Below are 23,088 nucleotides of genomic sequence, written 5' to 3'. Positions count from 1 at the left end.
TATTCTTAGGTTAATATATTTTAATTCAACCAATATTTTCTTTCATGTACCTTTAAATTGATGTATTCTTCCTCGTTAATTCTGTGGAAGAACTTTGTACTTCTGATCATTGATAATGTCGGCAGGCCAGTATTTGCCACACAACAGGCAACCAGCTCTTGTTTTAAACGTAAGTTGTCTGACTAGATTGTGGTATGGACTGTGTGTGGGGGTACTGAGAATCTAGAACATTGGGACTTGAAATGGGCTGTTTTTACATCCTCCTTTCCAGTTTGATGCCTTTTTTCTTCTGTTCTGTTTTGCCTATTGCCATAATGTACTAATTAGAACCTCCAGTAGAGTGTTGTAGGTTTCATAGACATGCCCTTTATCAGGCTGGGGAAGTTACCTTTGCACCCTATTTACTGGGGTTTTTTTTTTTTTTTTTTCTTTTCTTTTTCTTTTTAAAACATAACTGTTATTGAATTTTGTCAAGTGTCTTTTTCTGCATATATGATGAAGTGACTTTCCCCCCTTTCTGTTGTACTAATTTGTTGCATTAAGTTAATGTATTTTCAGATGTATTATAATTCATTTTCAGATGTTAAGCCAGACTTGGTATTTCTGGGATAGATCCCATTTAGTTGTAGTGTATGATCCTTTTTATATGTTACTGAATTTGGTTTACTAATTGAGGATATTTTAATTGAGGAATTTCCCCCCAGTTTGGGGATTGGTTGAGTCCAGTGATGCTCTACCACTGAGCTATATCCCCAGTCCTTTTTAATTTTTATGTTAAGATAGTCTCACTGAATTGCTGAGGTCTTGAACTTGTGATCCTCTTGCCCCAGCTTCCTAAGTAGCTGGGATTAAGCCACTGTACCTGACTTTGATTGAAAAATTTTAAGTGTGTATCTTTGAAAGAGAGGAATTGGTCTGTGTGTGTGTGTGTATGTGTGCGTGTGTGTTCACTTGTGATGTCTTTGTCTGACTTTGTTATTGGAATAATATTAAATCCCAAGAATGAGTTGGGAAGCATTTTCCTATTATCTGGAAGAGTCTGTGAAGTATAATATTATTTCTTTTTTAACCATGTGATAGAATTCTGTAGTGAAGTCATCTAGGTTTGGAATTTTCTTTGCTGAAAGACTTTTTTGTTTTTTGTTTTGGGAATTGAACCACTACTGAGCTACATCCTCAGCCCATTTACTTTTTATTTTGAGACAGGGTCTCTCTAAGTTTCTGAGGCTGATCTTGAACTTGTGATCCTCCTACCTCAGCCTCCTGAGTCACTAGGATTAAAGGTATATACCACTGCTCCCTGCTCTGTGAACCAATATGCCTGGCTGGAAAGACTTCTGATTGGCAATTTCTTTTTTGTAGGTGTAGATTTTGTTTCTTCGTGGGTCAGTATTTGTTATTTATGACTTTCTTCTAGGAATTTGTTGATTTCATCTAACTTGTCTAATTTGGTGGCTGCTGTGGTTTGAATATGATTTGTCTCTTCTGATTCCATCTTGGAGTTGAGCTCCAGTGTGAGGTATTAAGAGGGTGGAAACAATCTGACTATGCTGTTTAGAGGCAGGGCTTTTGGGAGGTGACTAGGGTTAGATAAGGTCCTCAACGTGGAGCCCCATGATTGAATACTAGCAGTGGCTTTATAGAAGAGGGAAGAGGGCCAGGACACATGGCATCGCGTTGTCTCGGCCACATGATGCCCGTGGCTCATCTCAGGACTCTGAGCAAGAAGGCCATCATCAGATGCAGCCCCTTGAGCTAAAACGAACCTCCTTTTCTTTACAATGTACATGGATTTGATATTGTGTTACTAGTAACAGAACATGGACTGAGGTGGTGGTGTATAGTTGTTGTTATCCCACACCCCCATATTATCTTACACGTTTTTTCTGGGGTCAATAGTTGATGTTCCTTCTTTTATTTCTGATTTTCATAAATGGGAATTTTGGGGATAATTTTTTTTCCTGGTCAGTCTAAATAAAGGGTTGCCACTTTTATTGATCCCCTGCCCCCAGAATCAATTTTGGTTTCACTGATTTTTTTTCTCTCTTGTTTTTCGGTTTTTAATTCCATTTTGTTTTGCCCTAAACTTTATTTCCTTCTACTTGCTGCAGGTTTAGTTTAGTCTTTAGTTTCTTAAAGCAGAAACAAGTTGAGATCTTTCTTATATTGTAACACAGACTTACATTTAAAACTGTAAAACACTCTACTCACTGTGTCAACTGCATCCCATAAGTTTTGACATGTTGTATTTTTGTTTTATTTAGGTTCAAAATATTTCTTAATTTTGCTTATGATTTTTTTCTTTGACATGGGCAGTTCAGAAATTATTTAATTTCCAAGCATTTGGAGATTTTCTCCACCTTTCTTTTGATGTATTTCATGTTATTTCAGTCCTTCTAAATTCATTGAAACTTGTCTTGTGACATTGGAAATGGTTTATCCTGGACTTTAAAAAGAATACAAATTCTTTTGCTGTTGTCAGATGAAGTGCCATGTAGCTGTCAGGTAGGTCAGTGTGGGTAATAGTGTTTCTACCCTTCATGACTTCTTGTCTGGTTGTTCTATCAATTATTTAGAGTAGGGTGTTGAGGTCTTCAGTCATTGATGGATTGTTTCTCCTTTCAATTTGGTCCACTTTTGTCTCATTTGTTTTAGGATTTTGTTAGATTACATCTGTCTGTGATTTTTACATCTCCTTGACGAATTGACCCCTTTTAGCATTATAAATTGTCCTTCTTTTTCTCTAGTGATTCTTTTGGTCTTAAAGTCTGTTTTGTGTTTTGTCTAATAATAGCATACTCTCCCTTCCCCCCACACACTTTCTCTTCTGTAGTGCTAGGGATAAAACCCATGACCTTCCGTAGGCTAAGTACAAGCTCACCACTGAGCTACACCCGCAGCTCCCAGCTCTCTTATTTATTGCAATGTGTCTTCCTATCTTAGAAGGCTATTGTGTTAGTCTCGTGTCAACTGAAGAATGTAACAGTGTAGTCCTTTTATATTTGAAATCTGCCAAATTTTCAGTTTTTTATCATATGCACACTGATAGTTCAAGTAAAAAGAAATTCTTGTGAAATTGTCATACAGTTTTAAACTACCAGGCATGTGTACAGATCTTGGAATCTTAACACATGTAGGTTCTCTTAACTTCTGTCTACCACAGTGAGGGTTCAGAAGAGCCCTACCACTCTGGAACCTCCCCCACCCCCAGCTCCTGGGAGCCACTGAGCAGTTCTCCATTCCCACAGCGTTCGCTCTTGAGAATGTCCTTTAACTTAACGAATTAGGATGTCATAAATGAAGTCATTCAGTATGTAATCTTCGGAAACTGGCTTCTTCCTCTTAGCTCGCCTTTGAGCTTTGTCCAAGTGTTTGTGTGTATCCGTAGTTCATTCCTTTTTATTGCTGGATATTTCACTGTGTGGATGTACCAATTTTGTTTATACAGTCACCTGTCGAAGGGCACTTATTTTCAATTTGGGGCAGTTATGAAGAGAACTGTCGTAAACATTTGTGTTTAGGTTTTCCTGTAAATATGAGTTTTTTGGTTTGTTTGTTTCCATCCCTCTGGGTTGGGGCTTAAACCCAGGGCCTCAGGCTTGCTAGGCAAATGCTCTACCACTGAGATATACCCCCAGCCCTGTAAGCTTTCATTTCTCTACGGTAGCTACTCAGGTGTATGATTTTGAGTCAAAGGGTAAGTCCTTCATAGAAAACTGCCAAAGCATTTTTAAGAGTGGTGTGTCACCTTGTGTTCCCACCAGTGATGTTTGAGAGCTCCAGCTGCTTCCCACACTTGCCTCCTCTTGATATTGCTAGTATTTTTTTTTTTTTAATCATCCTAATAGATTTGCGGCAGTTTCTTTTTATGGATTTAATTTGCATTTACCCAATGGCTTATGATTTTGTCCTTTTGAGTGAAGTGTCCTCTTTAAGCTATAAATTTTGTGTTAATTATTCCTAAGAAAAATTACTTTAAGTACACTGAACATAAGCTTTTCTCGATAGCAGAGGTCATAGCATAAACCATGATCGTCATATGGCCTTGGGATCGCAGGGAAGCTTTCAGGGACGGGTGGGTGGTGTGAGGCTGTGCTGGGCTCTTTCTGGCGTTGTTCTGCCCATCACTCGCCTGAGTCTGGCTGCCATTGCACTTCCCTTTCCCTTTCTGGCTTACTGCTTTTATGAATAAGCCTGTTTGAACTGTTAGAAAAAGAAGAGTGGAGAGCCCCTCACTAAATGCCCCACGAGTTCTTTTCTAAAGGACTTAAATTCTCTAACATCTGTTTTAGTGCTTCTCAGAGTGGGATCATGAAGTTTGGATGAGGGGTCTGGTTGAGCAGCTTAGAGGTACCACACGTTGTCTGCGGGCTGAGTTCGCAGTAAGCCTTGCAGTATGTGCTCAGTATTTTTCAAAAGTACGTGGGTGCTGTCGAGCAACTCTGAATTTTAGTAGGTTATTTCAGATGTGATTTGCTTTTCAGCTCCTCTGCTTCTTTCCTTTTTCTTGGCCTTGATGTGGTCAGTAGAATGCAGTGTTCCCGATAAGCAAGGAACCGGGAGTGGAAAGGAGGTGCTGTAGCTTGTGCTGCCTCACCGCAGGGTGGCAAATGGTTTTTATAAGGGTTAGGTTCGTTTTTGATGATGGTATATTTTTGTTGAAAAGTCTTTTGTGAAAGTTGGGATACTTTTAATCTCTACAAATTCTTCAAATGAGAAGGCCTGTTTGAATAATTATTATCATTAACCTAAAAGGTGGGAAAAAAAGTGTTCTTCAAGTCACAAGTGCATGTAAGAAATGTTTAAATCATGGGTCATGGAACTGATTGTTTCCCGTGCTCATCATCTCATTTTGTGTGTGTGTGTGTGTGTGTGTGTGTGTGTGTGTGTGTGTGTTTGGTAGTACGGACTGAACGCAGTGGTGCTCTACCACTGACCTACATCCCCAGCCCTTTTAAAAAAACTTGATTTTGAGGAAGGGATGGTGGTGATGGCAGGTGGTAAACTGGGTTCGAGGGGCTGGGTAGCAAAAGTCTGAGACCCGGGCTTAAAAAAACAAAACAAACAAAAAGCAAGTGAGCAAACAAATAAACAAAAAAACAACTTTATTTTGAGACAGGGTCTCACTAAGTTGCCCAGGTGGGCCTTGAATTTGTGATCCTACTGCCTCAGCCTCCCAAGCAAGTAGCTGGGATTACAGATGTGTGCCACTGCACTGGCCATTTTGATAGATTTATTATAAATAAAACATGTTTAATAGCTTGGTCATTTAATAGAAGATTATAAAAATAGAAAAGGGAAATTTTAATGTATGTAAATTTTATTAGCATAACTTCCACTTGGTATTGTTGATCAGATTCACTTAAGATTTAAAGCACTTTCCTGCTTTGCTTGCCTCATACTGTCAAACAAGTTCTTGTTTAAAGAATATGTAATTATATCATAATATGCTAATTTGCTATGCAAATAACATATCCTAAATTATCAGTCTAACAGCTTTATTTTCTTCAGTTATTTTTGGTTCTCATTTCAGGATGTGAAATAGGATAGCAGTTCCTTCTATGTTAATAGAAATTATTTAAATAAAAATAAAATATAAAAAGGTTATTGATATACTAAATTATCTTTACCCTAATTTCAGTAATGACGTATTTAGAGTTGTTATTTGTTTTGGGGATCCTTTTTGTCCTATTTATTTAAAATCTCAAATTTCTTCATGATGGTTTATTAAAAATGAAAACTTGTCAATGTGTAAAAAATGTTGCAGAGAACTAAAATAAAATGCTGTTCAGGTCATGGTAGAAGTAATCCTTTAGCCTAAGGAGAGTATTTTTACTTACAATAGTGCAAATCTGCTATGGTTCCTTGAACTTCTTAGTGATGTGATTTTTAATATCCTTGTGTTCTCGTAAGACTCCTCTGGCATGTTCTACTGCATGTTAAGGTTCTTTATATTTCATTCCACAGTGTCATTACTTGAAGGCGGGAACCATTTCTTTATTTCTCCTATCATAATACATTGCTTATATTAATTAGCCAGGAAATGTTGATTGCCTCCATGTTTTAAGGAAGACTCCAATGTTAAGATCCCAGAAGTTTTGAATTGTTACACATTCCTCTTTCCTCTGATACAGGATGAAGGTGAAATTTCTTGAAAGATGTAACATTATGTCTTAGTTGATAATCTTAAAATTTTGTAGCTATCCCTGACATCCTTTGGGGGGAAAAATGTGCTTAATGCATGTCAGAATGATGAATTTTGTTCAATTTTAACTGCCAGTGGTATGGATAATATTATTTAAAATAAAATTGGAAGATCTAATCAGTAGAATGGAGGAAAGGGACCAGGAGGAGGAAAGAGTGGAGGGAAAGGGGAAGTACTGGAGAACGACACTGGTCAAATTATGTTGTTATGTGGTGTGTATGTATGAATATGTAGCATCGAATCCTGCCCTTATGTACAACTATAATGTACCCATAAAAATATAGAAGAAATATATATAGAAATTGGAATATCTAGAGTTAAGGCATTTTCTAGTGCAGCTCATTTTATCCTAAGAATGATGTGTATCAAAGTAAAGTACAAAGGTATCGAGTGGATGGGCATGATGGAATTTTCTGGCTTGGTACCTATTTTGATTTTGATGCTGAACCTGGGTGTATATTCAGAGTCACTTTAAAGTGTTTTATGAGTAAATTGCTGGCCCATTCTTAAAAGTTGATTATGCTGAAAAATGTTTTAAGGTGCTGATTATATTGGTTTAATTATGTTACGTATTTTCAGTACTATAGGCAGGTATATAATAAATTTGTTGGATGACACATTGGGTTTCCTTATTTATAAAACACTGAAAAATTTATAGTGCATGCCAGTTTGGAGAAGCTAATTATAGTTAGGGTAGTTGCCAAAGGTGCTTGATGCTCTAAGTTTCAAATAATTTTCTTTAATTTTTCTAGACAGCTCATTTGTTGAGGTTAAAACTCCAATGAAATTGTTACTGAATTGAATTTAGGATGTCTTTAATTGTGAAGCAAACCAATATTTTACATATCATTAAGAATAAAAATTTCCTCTAAACTAGGATTACTGGACGTACTGATTATAAGATACATGTTGATTTCACCTAGGTTAAGATGAAGAAAAAGGTGAATTTTAGGCCCATGCTGAACATTTGCTGCCTTAGTACAGTTATTTTATTTAGAATATAACTTGAGACCTCTAGCTTTTCTAGGAGTAAAATATGAGAGGCATTCATTTGAAATATGGCTTCATATTTGCTAAACTACTTTTGGATACATTTTCTAATTAGTGTGTCTTGCTTTTTTTTCTCCCTCCCATGAGATAGGTCTCCCTTTGTTTCCCAGGCTGGTCTCTGGCTCCTGGGCTCAAGCGATCCTCCTGCCTCACCCTCCCCAGTAATTGAGACCATAAGCACAACATGCTCCTGCACCTGGCTGATGTCTTAGTTTAAGAAGATATAGAAATGTTCAAGGAATTGTCATTTTTATAGATGAATCTGAGTGCTTTTTGAGGCCTGACAAAACAAAATGGTGGGTGAGGGGGACCCAGACCATGCTTCATATAACTTGAGTCTTTGTCCTTCCTCTGCGGCCTCCAAAAGCAGTTTCATGATGTTCCTTCTCTTTGTAGTTTTGGTTCTTCTTTTTACTGATCATGCACCCTCCTACTTGATTGTCTTAAAAAACCTTTCCTCGGGCTGGCGATGTAGCTCTGTGTTAGAGCACTTGCCTAGTGTCCCTAGGGCCCTGGGTTCTATCCCAAAACCAGAAAACCAGTTTCTCAGTCTTCATTCTTTCCCAAACTACTGATTGTCTTTCTTTCCTTCCCCAGGTACCACTTGTTTCTTCTTTCTGTGCATTGCCTAAGTCACATGGAGACACTTCCTCATCTCAGTTACTTATTAATCAGTTCTCTGTGTAAAATTTATGTTCCTAACATTCTGCTGAAACTGTCCTCTCTTGGGTACTTAGTAACTTTCTAATTTTCTAAAGTGACCTCTTTTGGGTTCATTTGTTAAAACGCCATAACTTTCTCTGTCCCCACTCTGTGGCACTGTGGCTGTAGAACTTTCTTCTCTAAATTTCTTTACTTTTTCTTTCTTTTCTTTCTTTTTTGCCTCTTTGTCAATCTTGCAATCCTATGATGCCCAGATTTTTTTTTTTCCAATTTCACCTACTCTATAAATAAAAGTATTAAAAGATGAAAATAATGCTTTATAAATCTGTCAGTTCCAGTATAATAATTACTTTCATTTTTTTGAGTATTTGTAGTCTTAGCTTGACCATATGCCAAACACTTTTCTTTTTATACCAAGTTGTAATCTTGATATTCCTATTATTTTCTACCTTGACATGTTATCATCTATTTTTCCAGGTTTGCCTAGTCTTTTGTTATTGTCATATTAAATAACAATAAGTTCTAGGTTATAGTTTTGATGCACTATGATTTTCTATAGCATTTATCTTGTATAATTGACTTGTTTATAGATTCTTTATCTGTTTTATTTTCAAAACATTTTTAGAGCATATTTTCATTTAACTTTTTGCTTCTGTTGCATTATTTACACAAGATCCGTTTCTAGGAGTGCCAATGGTCACTTGTCCAAGGGTTATGAGCATTTTGTTAATAAGCATTACTGACTTTTAAATTGCTATCCAAGTTTACAGTGCCAGATACAATTGTAATTAAGGCTTACTTGTATCACGTATAGAAAATACTTTTTTGATTATTTAGTAATCGTAAAGTGATGGCTACTTGATTTTGCTTTAGTGTTCTTTTTTTTCACCCAAGATGTTTCCACATGTTTAGTATTGAATTTGTATTTCTTTATCAATTCTGCCCCTATTCTATATTTCATTTGTCTTTCTAGACAAAAGTCTTAACAAGGAAACATACTTTAGATTGTATAATTTCTAAATTATCTTCTTTTTAAACTAAATGTGTAAAGATAGTCCTACTTATTCATGGTCTGATGGTATTTGCAGTGTGATGGCTAAATTCTTGTAAAATTTCTACTCTTAAGTGGACTTTCTTCCACTCTTCATTACGTAGAGAATTGAAGGAAAATCTAGTAACTTTTTCTTTGACCGTTGTTGTTATTATGACAGCAAAAGTTACTCTGATATATGCAAAAATTTGAGGAAAATTTTTCTTATCAAATCATGCCTAATATTTTTCCTGACTTTGATTTTCATTTGAAAATGTTTTTAACATGGAAGATAAAACTTAGGTAATTTAGATGTCATATGATAATTCTGGTCAATTAAAAATGACTTTCAGGAACCTAGTATAACATTTATGTTGACAGTAATTAAGAGACACATCATTCTGTGTTAATTAATCCTAACCAGTTGGTATGTAATACAGTTTCATGGGTAGTTTACATTTGAATTTCATTGTTAAATAAATTATAGTGGGTTGCAATCTCTTTCTATAGCATGGATTTCATAATTGATTAGTTTTTGCTATAAACTGTGTTCCCTCAACTCGGCTCATTTTGAAATAATTCTTGAACATTTTACTCCTTCAACTTCCTTTCACTTCCTGTAGCCTCTCACTCTCTTCCTGACTTGAATTGTGGGTATTCCCTAAAGTTTCCTGCATACTTGCCAACTCCTTTTATATATTCTTTCTGGTGAGCTTAGCCTTCTTTCACTTTAAGTTACACCAGACCTTCCTTAGGCCACAACTCAGCACTCTCCAGCTCTCCTTAGCTTTCTCTTAACAGCCAGAAATCTCCATTTTCAATTCTGTTCTGGACAGTGTGGTTTTACTTCGAATTCAGGAACTCAAGAGCCTTTAGGGGCCTTGCTGACAACGTCGATGAGCAAAAGCAGGCCTTTGGGTTAAAAAAAGAAAAAAAAAAATTCTTTTTTTTTTTAAACCGTAAGAAAATGACAGGGTGAGTGGATGATATACGGAAGCTGTCGTAGACCCAGGATCAGGAGCACAGTCCTGGGCATGGTGGAGGGTGGGAGGGCACAGGCCTTTGGTTCCAGCCACCATAGCTGCCACATTGGGGATGTGAACCTCAAAATTTCATATCCCTTGGGTTCTCACTAGAAGCTGTAATTGTGATTTGCATCTTAAATCCCTGATTTTTAGAAGTTGGATTGAACTTTTGGGTAATACTTGTGGGCCAAAGACAGTATGCTGTGGGGCACGGCTGGTGGTGTACAGGCTCTTCCTGCAAGGCAGAGCTTCATGTTCATTATGCCACCTCCCATTTCCTTCTCTCCCATTACTCTGTTTTGTTTCTTTCTTCATATTCCTTCATGTAATAGTAGAACCACTTGTCTGTTTATTTTAACTTGGAACTTTCAAATTGTCATTGACACCTCCTTACCACATTACTTCTTTATTTCAGAGAGTGGTCTGGGTCAAGGGAAAGGCTTCTTAGGATTTAAAGGATTTTTGTACATGTCTATATACAGAAGAGAAGATGCCAAAGAAGGGACCTCAGAGAGTGAAGGGGAGAAGAGGAGAGAGGATAAAATGGATGGGATGTGGCAGGGCCATTGGGTCTGATATCCGGGGTGTAGAATCCAGCTGCAGACAGACCTCCATGATCTGATGCTGACCTGCCCTTAGTACTTTTGTTTTCCAGTAATTATGTTTTGATTTGAAGTAATTATTTTTTTCTTTCTTATGAATGTCATATTTCCTTGAATTCCTTGGGGGAAATTTATTATGCTTTTGATAACATGGTAATTGTTTTTCCATATTAACTTTTTCCTTAGGTGTTCTTGAATTCGATATTTCCTTTCCATCTGCTGAATTTTTTGGAATGCTAGTAATTATTTATCAGAATTATTTGTAGTAAATGGTAGAACTAAAAAGTTTAATTCAGTCTTGTTGCCTGGTAGCGCCTCTCATTCAAGAAGCCATGATGGTTGGACAAGCCAGGTTGGATAGGGTGGATTTTCTCATAAGATGCGTGGGTGTTATAATTACTTTATAATTACAGGTACATTCTAAATTCACCCTTAACATTTCTGGAACATTGTCTAGCTTTTCTTATCCCCAGATCACTGCGACCTTCACTGGGGCTGGTGCCACCTGTAGCCTCTTAGAGGGGGTGCTAATGTAGGTTTCTTGCTCTTTGATTTCCAGACTCATCCATTATCCAAGGCCACTGCTTCTTCCAGAATCTGCTGACAGTGGTTTTTAGGGATTTTTTTTTCCTAGGTTGGGCTAGGAAAATTTATTTGAAATCTATCTTCTTACCCATATTAGGCTTGTCTTCAGTCTTTCAGTATACTTTCTATTCCTCAGAATTTTGTTACAAAAGAACTTCCAAGATCCTTCTGCTCTTAGGAGGGATAAGTGTCCATTTTTGTGTTAATGAGATATCTGGTAGTTGAAAGCCCATATAGCTTCAAGATGGTGACTAGTTGCTAAGGGAAAGAACCATGTGCTTAGAAGTTTAGAACCTTTTTTTCCCTACCTCCGCAGAGTGGGAAACATGGTGGAGGTTAAATTGTTAATCACCAGTGGTCAGTGAGTTAATCATGCATGCTTCTGGGACAAAGCCTCCATCCGCCATTAAAAAAAAAAAAAAAATCCCTAAAAGATGGGATTTAGAGAGCTTCTGAGCTAATGAACACTCAGAGGTGCTGGGAGGGTGGTATGCCTCATCCCACCATCCCGTACCTCACCCATGCATCTCTCCCATTTGTCAGTTCCTCAGTTATATCCTTTCAGTAGACCAGTTAAGTAACTACTTTCTCGACCTCTGTAAACCATTTTAAAAAATTACTGAACCCAAGGAGGAGATCACGGGAACCCCCAATTTCTAGTCTCTCCACCAGAATTATGGAGGCCTGGCCTCGCAGTTGGCATCTGAAGAGGGGTCAGGCTTGTGGGACCACAGCCTTAACTGGTGGCATCTTCCAAGCTAACTCCAGGTAGACAATGACAACATCTTTAAACTGAATTGGGGATAAATGCCAGTTGGTATCTGCCAAGAACAGGAGAATTGACTGGAATGGTAATAACTCCTGCACATATAATGTTGGAGTTCCTTGGTGGGAGAAATAGCATTTCTTTTTTTTACCTAGTCTAGCAGTAGGGTTTAGGAGGGTGTGTGTGTGTGTATGTAAGTGTAAGTAAAACATACATTTATGTGTAAAAAAGATTGAAACTGATTTGATTTCAAAGAAAATACTGACTCAGGCATTTGAGGCTAGCAAGTCAGACACCTGTAGGGCAGCCTGATAGGTTGGAAGCTCAGGCAGTTGATAGAGCAATCTTAAGCAGAATTCTTTTGGGAGACCCTTTTGTTTTGCTCATTTGGTCTTTCAACTGATTGAATCAGTGCCACCCACATCACTGAGGATAATTATCACTTAAAGTTAAAATACAAAATACTTGCACAGCAACACCTAGGATTAGTGTTTTGGCTTTTCCTTCTTGTGGTGGAAATTGAACCCAGAACTTGGTGCATGCTCAGTACTCACTCTTATCACCAAGCACTTGATTAAGTAACTGAGTACTGGAGCCTTACCAAGTCAACGCATTAAACTGTCATACCCAGTGCTGGCTTAACTGCAGGATTGTATGTAACATCCAGAGTTTAGACACTGATGCCGATGTCATCAAGCTTCCAGTTGACTGCTTGTGCTTCAGGTTCTTAAAAACACTTCTGTGTTGGTGATGGTGGAGAATATATGTGGTGATGGAGTGGTCTCTGTGTGTTTTTCCAGCTTGCCTGAGAAGACCATCCTCCCCCATTTCGAGTAGTTAAATAGGACAGTTACAATTTGAGCCTGTTTCCTTGATACTTATTTTTAGTGAGAAGATCTGTATATTGGCTGAATTTCAAGAATTTTATAAAGAACCTGATTATTTAGAATTCAGGCCAAATGCACAGTTGTTACTGTAGAGAGGAAAGCAAACATCGCATTCTGATTTATTCAGTATGCTCTGAAGGAAAGAATGGAGAATTCATGTAGCAAAATTATGGCTTAATAAATTCAATGACTGTTAGGCTGATACACTTAGTACATGCCCTTGAGAATGAAAACTAATGGTTTGCTGAAACATCTCTCTAGTGTATTCTGTAGCAGTTCATTTCTTCTGTTAACCTGTATAATTGCTTCTTATATAAGTAGAGATGTCACCTCTACTTAAAATGAAAATCTCTTCTACGGGCTATGGAATTGCTCTTTTTGCAGTAGTACTGTTAGAAAGCAAACAATGAATTAGAGCTGAATCAGCTCGAACTGTCACTTGATGTCTCTATGTAACTTACCATCTGTTTAAAAGATTTTGTACATACTGTTATCCATATAAAACATGGTCCACAGTAGTCTAAATTCTAAACACCATTATATAACATTTAAACCCAAGAAAAAGAGTATCTTTGGTAACAAATTGAAATATATGGCTTATAATTTTTTCAAATTGTTAAATTCTATTAACTTCAAATGGTATGAAGAACTTTGCTTTGAGGTGGTGACTAGGCTTCTGGGTACACTTTTCTCTAACTGTGATCGTGCCAACTCAGCAAATGAGTGACCCTAGTGCTGAGCTTTCTGCTCACAAGAGGTTGTTTTTTTTGTTTATATGTTTTAAATTCAGTTATATTGATCCGAAAAGCTTAACTTTTGGTCCAAAGTTATACTATTATAACATATATATAGTAAATAAATGTTACATAGTATATACATAGAGTATATTTGAACAAATTGATAGTCTAGTTGGTATGAGCCTCAGGGAAGTAATCTCTCCCTGTAGCTCACAAAAGTTTTTTTTTTTTTTTTTTTTTTGGTATTTTCTTTATATATGCACTTTAAAATTTTCCTTTTGAAAAACCACAGTGTGGATGATGCCTTCTCAAATGTTTTAACTGGACTTTGTGAATTTAAGTACCTTCAATAAATAACAAATGAGATCTGCTGCTTTGTTTTATTTTGTTTAATATTTTCCCTGGGCTTGATATTGTATCCAAAGCTATGGGGAACTCTTGGTGGACTTAGTAGTATATCTTAAAAACATTCTTTTTTTTTTTTTTTTTTTTGTGGTGCTGGGGATCGAACCCAGGGCCCTGTGCTTGCAAAGCAAGCACTTTACCAACTGAGCTATCTCCCCAGCCCTTAAAAACATTCTTAATACTTAGTTCAAAACTGTGGGAAGCATTTAATGGCTATTAAGTGATACTGACCTAGACTTCATTAAATTCACAATCTAATTTTAAATATTTATTTGTTGTTTATTTAATTTACAACTAATTTCTGAAAAGATATCCAGGGACATTATCCCTTTAAATTCTTTGATTTGATACATTCAGCTTCATAGTTCACTATTTCTGATTTTACTTTTGGAAGTGGTTTGTGGTTTTCTGTGGTTATGAACAATTGTACAAGTCTCTCAGTGTAATTTATTTAAACATAAATTTAGGAATGGAATTTTTGGGTGGTAGGATGTGGCTCTGCTTCACTGATTTCCAAAGTGATTGTACCAGGGTGTACTTCCACCAGAGCACCTGAAAATTTTCATTGCTTCACAGCTTTGCCATTTACATTAACTAACTTAAAATTTAGTCAAACTAGCAGGTGTGTACAGCTTTTTATTTATATTTCCCTAATTCCTAAAGACACTCACCATTGTATCCTGTATTTAAGGATCTTTTGTGCTTCCTTTTTTTATATAACTTTTTCATTTTTCTCTTGGATTGTTTCTCTTTCTTACATAATTCTGGATACTTATATTTTGCTGGTGATATGTTTTCTAATTCATTGCATATCTTTTTTTTACTATAATATAGAGTGAATTTATTATTTGTCTTTACAGTTTTCCTTTTTATATTGTTAACCTTTCATGAAACCATAGTTATATTTTTATTTTCTACTGAAAGTTTTATAATTTTGCCTTTTACATGCAAACTTTCAGATAAATTGGAATTTTTATAGAAAATAATATGGGAACTAGGTTAACTTTCCTGCTGCATGTAAATATATATATATATATATAGAAGACTGTTATTAAACAACCCAATGTTTCTACATAATGTGCAATTTTTGCTGTGTTGTAATTGATAATTGGTGGGGCAAGTCTCCTGACTACTCTCTTTTGAAGGAGACTCTTGAATCTTCCTGGGCTTTGATTTTTTCATATAAATTTTATACATAATCAGCATATCAAGTCCCCTCAAAAGTCCTATGACTAGAAATGTAAATTGTATATATGTGTGTGTGTATGTGTATGAATATTGCCCCAATAGCAACAAACATATCTAGCACACCTGGATCTTGACTTATAAGTACCATTTTCTTTTTTTCCCCTTTTTAGTAATTTTTATTTTTACAGACTACATTTTGATTCATTATACACAAATGGGGTACAATTTTTCATTTCTATGGTTGTATACAATGTAGATTCAAACCATTCCTGTAAATACCATTTTCTATTAAAAGTAACCTGGTCTCTCTGGAGAAGTAACTGCTTCCAGGGTAAGAAAGTACAAAATGAGTCTGGGAACCATCTAGTTTTAGAAAGGAAGGAAACAATTTTAAAATGAGAAGGTCATGTCAGAATGAGCTACAAGCCATCTTAAAGGGTTTTCCACTGGCCAAATCTGGGAAGGTTGGGCTATCAAATGCATAATGGTAGTAATCAACTATAGTAAACAATAAAAGTAATGGATTATAACCTGAGTAAATGTATGAATAATGTAAATTTAAGAGTGAATGGATGCATTAATTGAAAGCTTGATGGGAAACATGGTATTTGCATAGCTTCAAAGTATTTCTGTATGAAACACTTATTAATTGCAAAAGGAAAAAGTATATAACTCTATAACAAAGAGGCCTAGCATCAAAATGAATGTCATTTGTACTAACACAAATAAAAATTGTGTGCCCTCTGATAGGATGCAGTGAGAAGTGAAGTGTCTTTTCTGTGCTTTGCGCAGCATTCATTCTGTTTTAAAATAGGTATTGTTTTGAGGCATGGCACACATACAGAAAGGTGTGTAGGTCACATGTGGATAGGTCAGTGAATTTCAAAAATTGGACTCATCTGTGAAGCCAACCCCCAGATCAAGAAATCAAACACTGTCATTCTGGAAGCTCCTGGTCTGATTCCTCCTACTTATCTCAGCAATAACTTTTGCCTAGTTTTCAGTTTTCTGTAAATGGGACTGTAGTATATATTTTTGCATTTTTTCTTTTATCATTATATTTATGATTTTGATGCATGTTCTTACATGTAGTGGTATTTTATTCCTGTTATTGTTACACTATTCTATGGTGTGGGGGCCTCTTAATTATTTTTTCTTTCTGCAATGGATACACATTGCAATTGTTTCCAGCTTTTGCTATTGGGAATTAAACTGCTCTGAACTCCTTTGTTCATGCTGTAGGGGAGGAAGATTCCTTTTTCTTACCAGTTGTTAGGTACATGGCTGAGGCCACTCTTAACAAAAATTAGATAAATAAGAGAAAAGTGTGCAAATATGTTTAATATATCATGTGACATGGGAGACTTCAGAAAAGAAGATTCAGAGAAACAGGGACACCTGTGTATTTTTATGCTAAATTTGATGCTAAGTCAACAACCCTGTAGAAGTATAATTGGGCAGAGAGAGTGTGATGTAATTATAATAAACTGGGGGGAACTTGCCAGACCCATTTGTTCAGATTCTTCTCTGTATTCCTGTGTCTTCAGAGATAAGGGCATTCCTTTCCTTGGGGTATAGGGACAGCATCTCTGGAATGAGGGTCTCATGACCTACTTCAGAGGAAGGCCAGAGTTCTTTTATAGCCTGCTTCAGGGGACAAGGTCAGAGAGAACTTGCTTCTGTGGTTTTTTTAAAATGCCAAGGTATGCCGTATTTTGTGGTAATTGAACCTTATAATGTCTTTTACCACATATACTTGTCCTGTAATGTGGGCAGTGTACTTGGGAGTGGAATTGCTGAGTTATAATACATGCATATGTTCAACTTGAACAGATGCTGCTGGAGCTTTTCAGCAGGGCCATACAGTTCATGCCCACCACAGGTATTGAGAGAGTTCCATTCACTTGGAATTCTTGCTGACAGGATTTCGTTTTATTTTCTTTACTTTTTTTGGGCACCAGGGATGGAACCCAGGGATGCTTATCCACCAAGTCACAGCCTAGCCCTTTTTATTTTGAGACAGTGTCTCACTAAGTTGCTAGGGCCTTTCTAAGTTGCTGAGGCAGACCTCAAATGTGGGATCCCTCCTGCCTCAGCCTCCTGAGTCGTTGGGATTACAGGAGTGTGCCAGCACGCCCAGGTATGATTTTAAATTTTAGCTGCTCCTTGTATCATGCAGTGCTTCCACATCGTGGTTTTGTGTGCTTCTGATGACAGTGACGCTGAGTATCGTCCAGGTGTTGTTAGCCATTTATTGGGTTATTATCTTTTATGCTTGTTGCTTGTGTTGCTGGGGGTGGAACCCAGGGCCTCAGGTGTGCTAAGCAGCACTGCACCACTGAGCCAGATCCCCAGTCCTTGCCATCTTTTATGTGGCACCAGTTTTTGCACCAGTATTCTTGCCTTTTGAGTTTTCCATCTGGGATCACTTTCCTACTGCATAAATGTCATCCCCTTTCTAATTTAGTGTGTCTGTTGATGGTAAGCTCTAGGTTTTGTTTGCCTGGAAATGTTTATTATTCTCAAAGAAATGGCTCCAACTATAGAATGCAAGATTGGTACTTACCTTTCTTAGTTCACTGAAAGTAATGATGACCCTCCTTCTAGCTTCCATTGTTGCAGTTGAGAAATCAGCCATCACCTTAATTGGTTTTCATTTGTAGGTGATTCTCTTTTCTCTCTTGCCTTCTTTTTTTTTTTTTTTTGGTGCTGGGATTGAACCCAGGGCCTCCCATATGCCAGGTAAGGGTTCTACTCCTCTGCTGCTTAAAAGATTGTTTTTAATTTGGTGGTCTGCAGTTTCATGCTTATATCTTTTGGTGATGATTTTTCCATTGCTGGTTATTTGTGGGCCTTCCTGAGTTCAAGATTTGGTGTCATTTGTACCAGTGAGTCTTTCCATTATTTTCTTCTCATGTTCTTTTTAGGTGAATGTTGGACCGTTAACTCTGTAGCTCAGACCTCTTCACCTCTCTTTCATTATTACATTTCCTATCTGCTTCTCTGTTCAATCAGTAATTTGTATACTTTGTTTTTTTAACTTGTTTTATTTTCAGTTTCTAAATTTGTCCAATTCTTTTTTAGTTCTTTTTATTTATAGTCCTTTATTCATATTTTCAAACTTCATTTGTACACATTTGCATATATATATATATATCTTTTTTAGATATAAAATTTTTTATCAGTTTTAATGTTTGGCATAGAGGAAAAAAAAGGCCTGAGATCAGGTTTCGAATTAAGAAGATCATGACTCAGTCTCTCTCCTCTCTCTCTCAGTCACTCTTTCTTTTTGACTTTCAATTTTGAAATAATTTCAGGATTTAAAAAAATTATAAAACTAAGTAAGATGATTTCCATATACCCTTCACCCACCTTCACCAAATACTGATTTTAGTAAAATTATCATGATCAGGAAATTAAATATTGATATAATTGTTAACTAATTTCCACACTGTTTGCATTTTGTCAGCGGTTCCAATCATGTCTTTTGCGTAGCTATGATCCAATCTAGAATTAAACATTACATCTAGTAATATAATTTTTCTCCTTTAATGTGTTATTTGTCAATGAGTGATTTATATCCACCAATTTTTCCCCATATTTGTCAATTTAAATTCTCTTATAAGGAAGAGCTTGAGCAGGGCATGTTGTCACACTCCTGTAATCCCAGTGACTTGGGAAGCTGAGGCAGGAGTTCAAAACCAGCCTCAGTAAAAGTGAGGCACTAAGCAACTCAGTGAGACCCTGTCTCTAAATAAAATACAGAATAGGGCTGGGGATGTGACTCAGTGTTGAGTGCCCCTGTGTTCAATTCCCAGTATCCCAAAAAAAGCTTGGTTTTCTCTTCAATTTTTTTTAAAATTCATTTATTTGTTTTTATCAGTATGGGCTATTTTATCCTAACAGTTATAATCTCAATATAATTTGAAATTTTATTATTTACATTGTCCCAGATTTGGCCCCTTCAGTTAGTTAGGATCTACTGTACTTTTGATGGGTCCCCGTCTTTTGAAAGCATTTCCCTACTTTTTGGCACCATGAGATGTTCCAGGCTCATCTGGTATGTTCATCTGGTTCACATCCAATTTCCTAAATAATCCTGGCTCTTGTTATTAGAGAACAATATTGAGAAACCAAATATTTGAGTGCTAAGTGTGCTCACTGCTTCCAGGGTGTCTTATATTTCCTAGGCTTTCTCAGAAAACAGAACTACGAACTGTGTGCACATGTATTTCCACCTATCTTTGTCCCTCTGTCTAAACTCATTTAAAAACCACGAGTCACAGTGATATCTGATTTAAGTCTAACACCACGGAGTTTTTTATAGTCTTCTTCCATTCTTTTTTTTTCTCTATCCTTGGTGTTTATAGTCAAGTTGCATGTTTCCAGAGTAGTCAGTTCTTTTCTTCTGAATTCCATCTTCTTTGGTTATGTCATATATTCCATTTTGTACTCTTCCCACATACTTGTAGACCTTAATTAGTTTTCCCCTCCTCTTCCCTCCCTTCTCTCCCTCCCTCCCTCTCTCCCTCCCTCCCTCCCTCTCTCCCTCCCTCCCTTCCTCCCTTCCTTCCTTCCTCTCATTATGTTGCCCAGGGTGGTCTCTTAACTCCCAGGTCTATCTAATCCTCCTGCCTTAGCCTCTCAAGTACTGGGGCTGCAGGCACCTACCATGGTGCCCAGCAGTATTTGTCCCCCACCACTCCACCCTGCCATTGCACATTACCTTGGTTCTAAATATCAAAACTATACAAAAAGATATATTTGGAGTCATGCTATGCCTGGGCTATCCCTTGTATTCCATTCTCATTCCCCCAATAGCCTATGGCTCCATGTTTGCAAGACACCATTCAATTGATTGGGAAGTTCCTCTACCATCTCAGTTGTAGCTTGTCCTTGTGCACCATATTCTGGCTGCCTCAGATGTCCTGTTATCCCTGATATGACTGACTTGGGCACCCCCTTGCCTTTGCACATTCTCTCCTCTTCCCTGAATGAGGTGTCTGTTCCCCCATTACCTTGTCCATCTGTAATTGTTCAAACCCATTTCTACTCGCCCTATGCGGGAAGACTTCTTTTCTCATTCTCTTCCCAGCTGCATTTCACTCCTCCCACATTTAATAATTCTCCCCTGTGAATTTACAGCTCCCATAGCACTGTGCATGTTTTGTATTTTTTATGACATTTAATTTATGGATACAGAGGCTCATCAGCTTCTCCATACTGTGAGCTCCTCCAAGACTAGCTTTGTATTTCCAGCTTATAGTCGAGTTTTTTGCATATCTCAATTATGTAGTATAGTGAATTGAAAAAGATTTCAATTCTTGTCATGTATTTTCTTCTTTACTCCTCTTTTCATTTTGCTCATGATAAAAGCCCATTGTGATAAAAAAGTAAATCCTTTTAATGTGATGCCTGTGGTCTTCTTGTCCCTGGCTTTTGCATAGTCTCTGCCTCTTCTAATGTATTTTCCTACCACCCTGGCAACTTAATGACTTCCTGTGACCCCTGAAAGTTATAATATCTGATTTAAATTTAAACACGGTAAAACTCAGTTTACCATGTTTAGTGATAAGAAGAAATCAAGATATAGAAATTGTCAAAAGCATGCAGACCTGGAATGTCAAGACTATATTATTTTTCAGGTTTTCTTCTTTACTTGAAAAGCTGAAACTTTATGCCCATTTAGTGTTAGATTGGGAGAAATCATTGCACTGAAAATGAATCCTTTCCTCAGTCTTTTAAGAGCTTTAGTAAGCTTGAAGATTGTCATTATTTTTGTCTGAATGGTAAGTTCAGTGACCTTCTAAATTGTGTTTCTAAGCTGCTTATGCTACTCTCTATTCTGTATGGTTTATTCAGCAGATTATGTGAAAATGTAGGACCCTGTTTCTGCAGATCTCTTCATCCACCCATCTGTTCCCTTCTGTACTCCCGTGGTATTGCATCACCTGCTGCCACTCCTGTGTTCGTTTTCCATAGTCCTACATGTAACTGGAAGAGGAGTTAGGTTGCATTGCAGACATCACACCATGTGTGGTGTGGGAGTGTGTTCAGGAACCTGCTGTGAACAAGACTTGCTGTGGCATCAGAGTTTGATGCCCAGGGACAGTGAGCTGTGAGAAACTACCCATTCCGTAATGTGGCCCATATTCCTGTATTCTCTATGAAAATTATCAAGATGTTTTATTTTTTAGTCAGAATAAAGACAGATTAATTATAAATGAACACCTGGACAAATTTTCCCAAATTGAAGGTAACTATGAAAACTATCAATGAAATCTGGGAGCCCAATATTAATAGCCTGCCAGAAATCCCCCTTCTTCCCACACTACAAAGGTAACTACTAATTCTTAACATATTTTTACCTATTTCTGAACTCTATAGAATGGAATCATATAGTATGGTCTCTTGTGTCTGGCTTCTTTGTTTCAACATGATGGTTGGTGAAAGATAAAGTTCACTAGTATTGTATTGTTATGGTTCATTTATTTTCTTTGCGGGATAGCAGGCAACATGACAGCTGTGAACTGTCAGTTTTTATAAATAAAATTTTATTGAAAAACAGCCATATTGGCTGTGTCTGCTTTTGTGCTTCAAAGGTAGGCCAGGAAGATATAACAGAGAGCAGAGATCATATGTCCTACAAAGCCTAAAATTTTTGCTCTCTGGCCCTTTATGGAAGAAGTTTGCTTATTCCCGTTAGTGTTCTACTGCACTGCATGAATATTCCAATTTGTTACCAGTGTTTGCTTCTTACTACTACTGTTTCTTTGAAAATTATTGTAAGTATTGTAGGTACTTAGTTACTTGGATTCCTAGAAGGTGTTTACCGAGGCTCACAGGTATGCTTCTATTGTGCTTTATTAGTACACTTATTTAGTACTGTCAAACAGTTTTCCAGTTTACATTCCCACCAGTAGTGTATGAGAATTGAATGGCTCTACATCCTAAGACTTAATGTCAACATTTTTCAATTTTGGACATTTTGATGAATATGTAATTTTATCTATTGTAGATTTGTTTGTTTGTTTGCTTTTGGTACCAGGGATTAAACTTGGGCACTTAAGCACTGAGCCACATCCCCAACCCTTTTTATTTTTTGAGTCAGGGTCTTGTTGAGTTGCTCAGGGCCTAAGTTGCTGAGTCTGGCTTTGAACTTGTGATCCTTCTGCCTCAGCCTCCTGAGCCACTGGGATTACAGGCAAGTGCCACCACATTTGGCTCATTGTGGCCTTAATTTGTATTTTGATGATGATGCATGAGGTTGACTACATTTTCATGTGTTTTTTTAAAAATACTTTTTTTAGTTGTAGATAGACACAATACCTTTATTTTATTTACTTATTTTTATGTGGTGTGGAGGAGGCAAGTGCTCCATTACTGAACCATAATCTCAGTCCCATTTTCATATGCTTGTTAGCTATTTTGATTCCCTGTTTTTGTGACCTACCCTTATTTTTGTTAATTTGTGGAAGTTCTTATTATGAATGAATTCTTTGCATATATACATTTCAAATATTTTTTTCTAAGACTTATATATCTTTTCTCTTTTTATGGCTGCTTAAACTTTTTTTAAAAAAAATTTATGAACCATAGCTAATGCAGCAACATGGCCAGATCTCTCATGGACCAAGGAAGATACAGTTACATAGATATTTATAGATAAACGGACAGTTATCCTCAGCCTTGTCAAGGTACAAGCATCACGAGGAAACACCACTTTCTTGAAGCTTAGTTAAAGGTTTGTGTTTGGGGCTGGGAATGTGACTTAGCGAGTCTTTGCCTAACATTTATAAGACTCTGGGTTTGATGCCTAGCACACACACATATATATACACATACCACTACCACCACCAGTTCCTTTTAATTGAGAATGTGGTTTGCTTTTTTTTTTTTTTAATTTTCTTTTTATTAAGAGATGAGTATCTCAGTATATTGCTCA

At 36.9% G+C, this 23,088-nt stretch overlaps 1 protein-coding gene and 1 pseudogene across 14 annotated transcripts in view; one reads left to right on the top strand and one right to left on the bottom strand.

Annotated features, from left to right (window-relative positions):
• LOC306653995 (dnaJ homolog subfamily B member 6-like) overlaps positions 1-23,088 on the bottom strand; it is a 420,043-nt pseudogene that overhangs the window by 119,706 nt on the left and 277,249 nt on the right. The gene's annotated exons all lie outside the window — the stretch shown is intronic.
• SIPA1L1 (signal induced proliferation associated 1 like 1) overlaps positions 1-23,088 on the top strand; it is a 362,908-nt gene that overhangs the window by 146,061 nt on the left and 193,759 nt on the right. The gene's annotated exons all lie outside the window — the stretch shown is intronic.

This window comes from Sciurus vulgaris, assembly GCF_902686455.1.
Source record: "Sciurus vulgaris genome assembly, chromosome: 2".
Classification (NCBI taxonomy): Eukaryota; Metazoa; Chordata; class Mammalia; order Rodentia; family Sciuridae; genus Sciurus; species Sciurus vulgaris.
The sequence above is the reverse complement of the archived record's forward strand: the minus strand, read 5'-3'. Positions and strand labels throughout refer to the sequence as shown.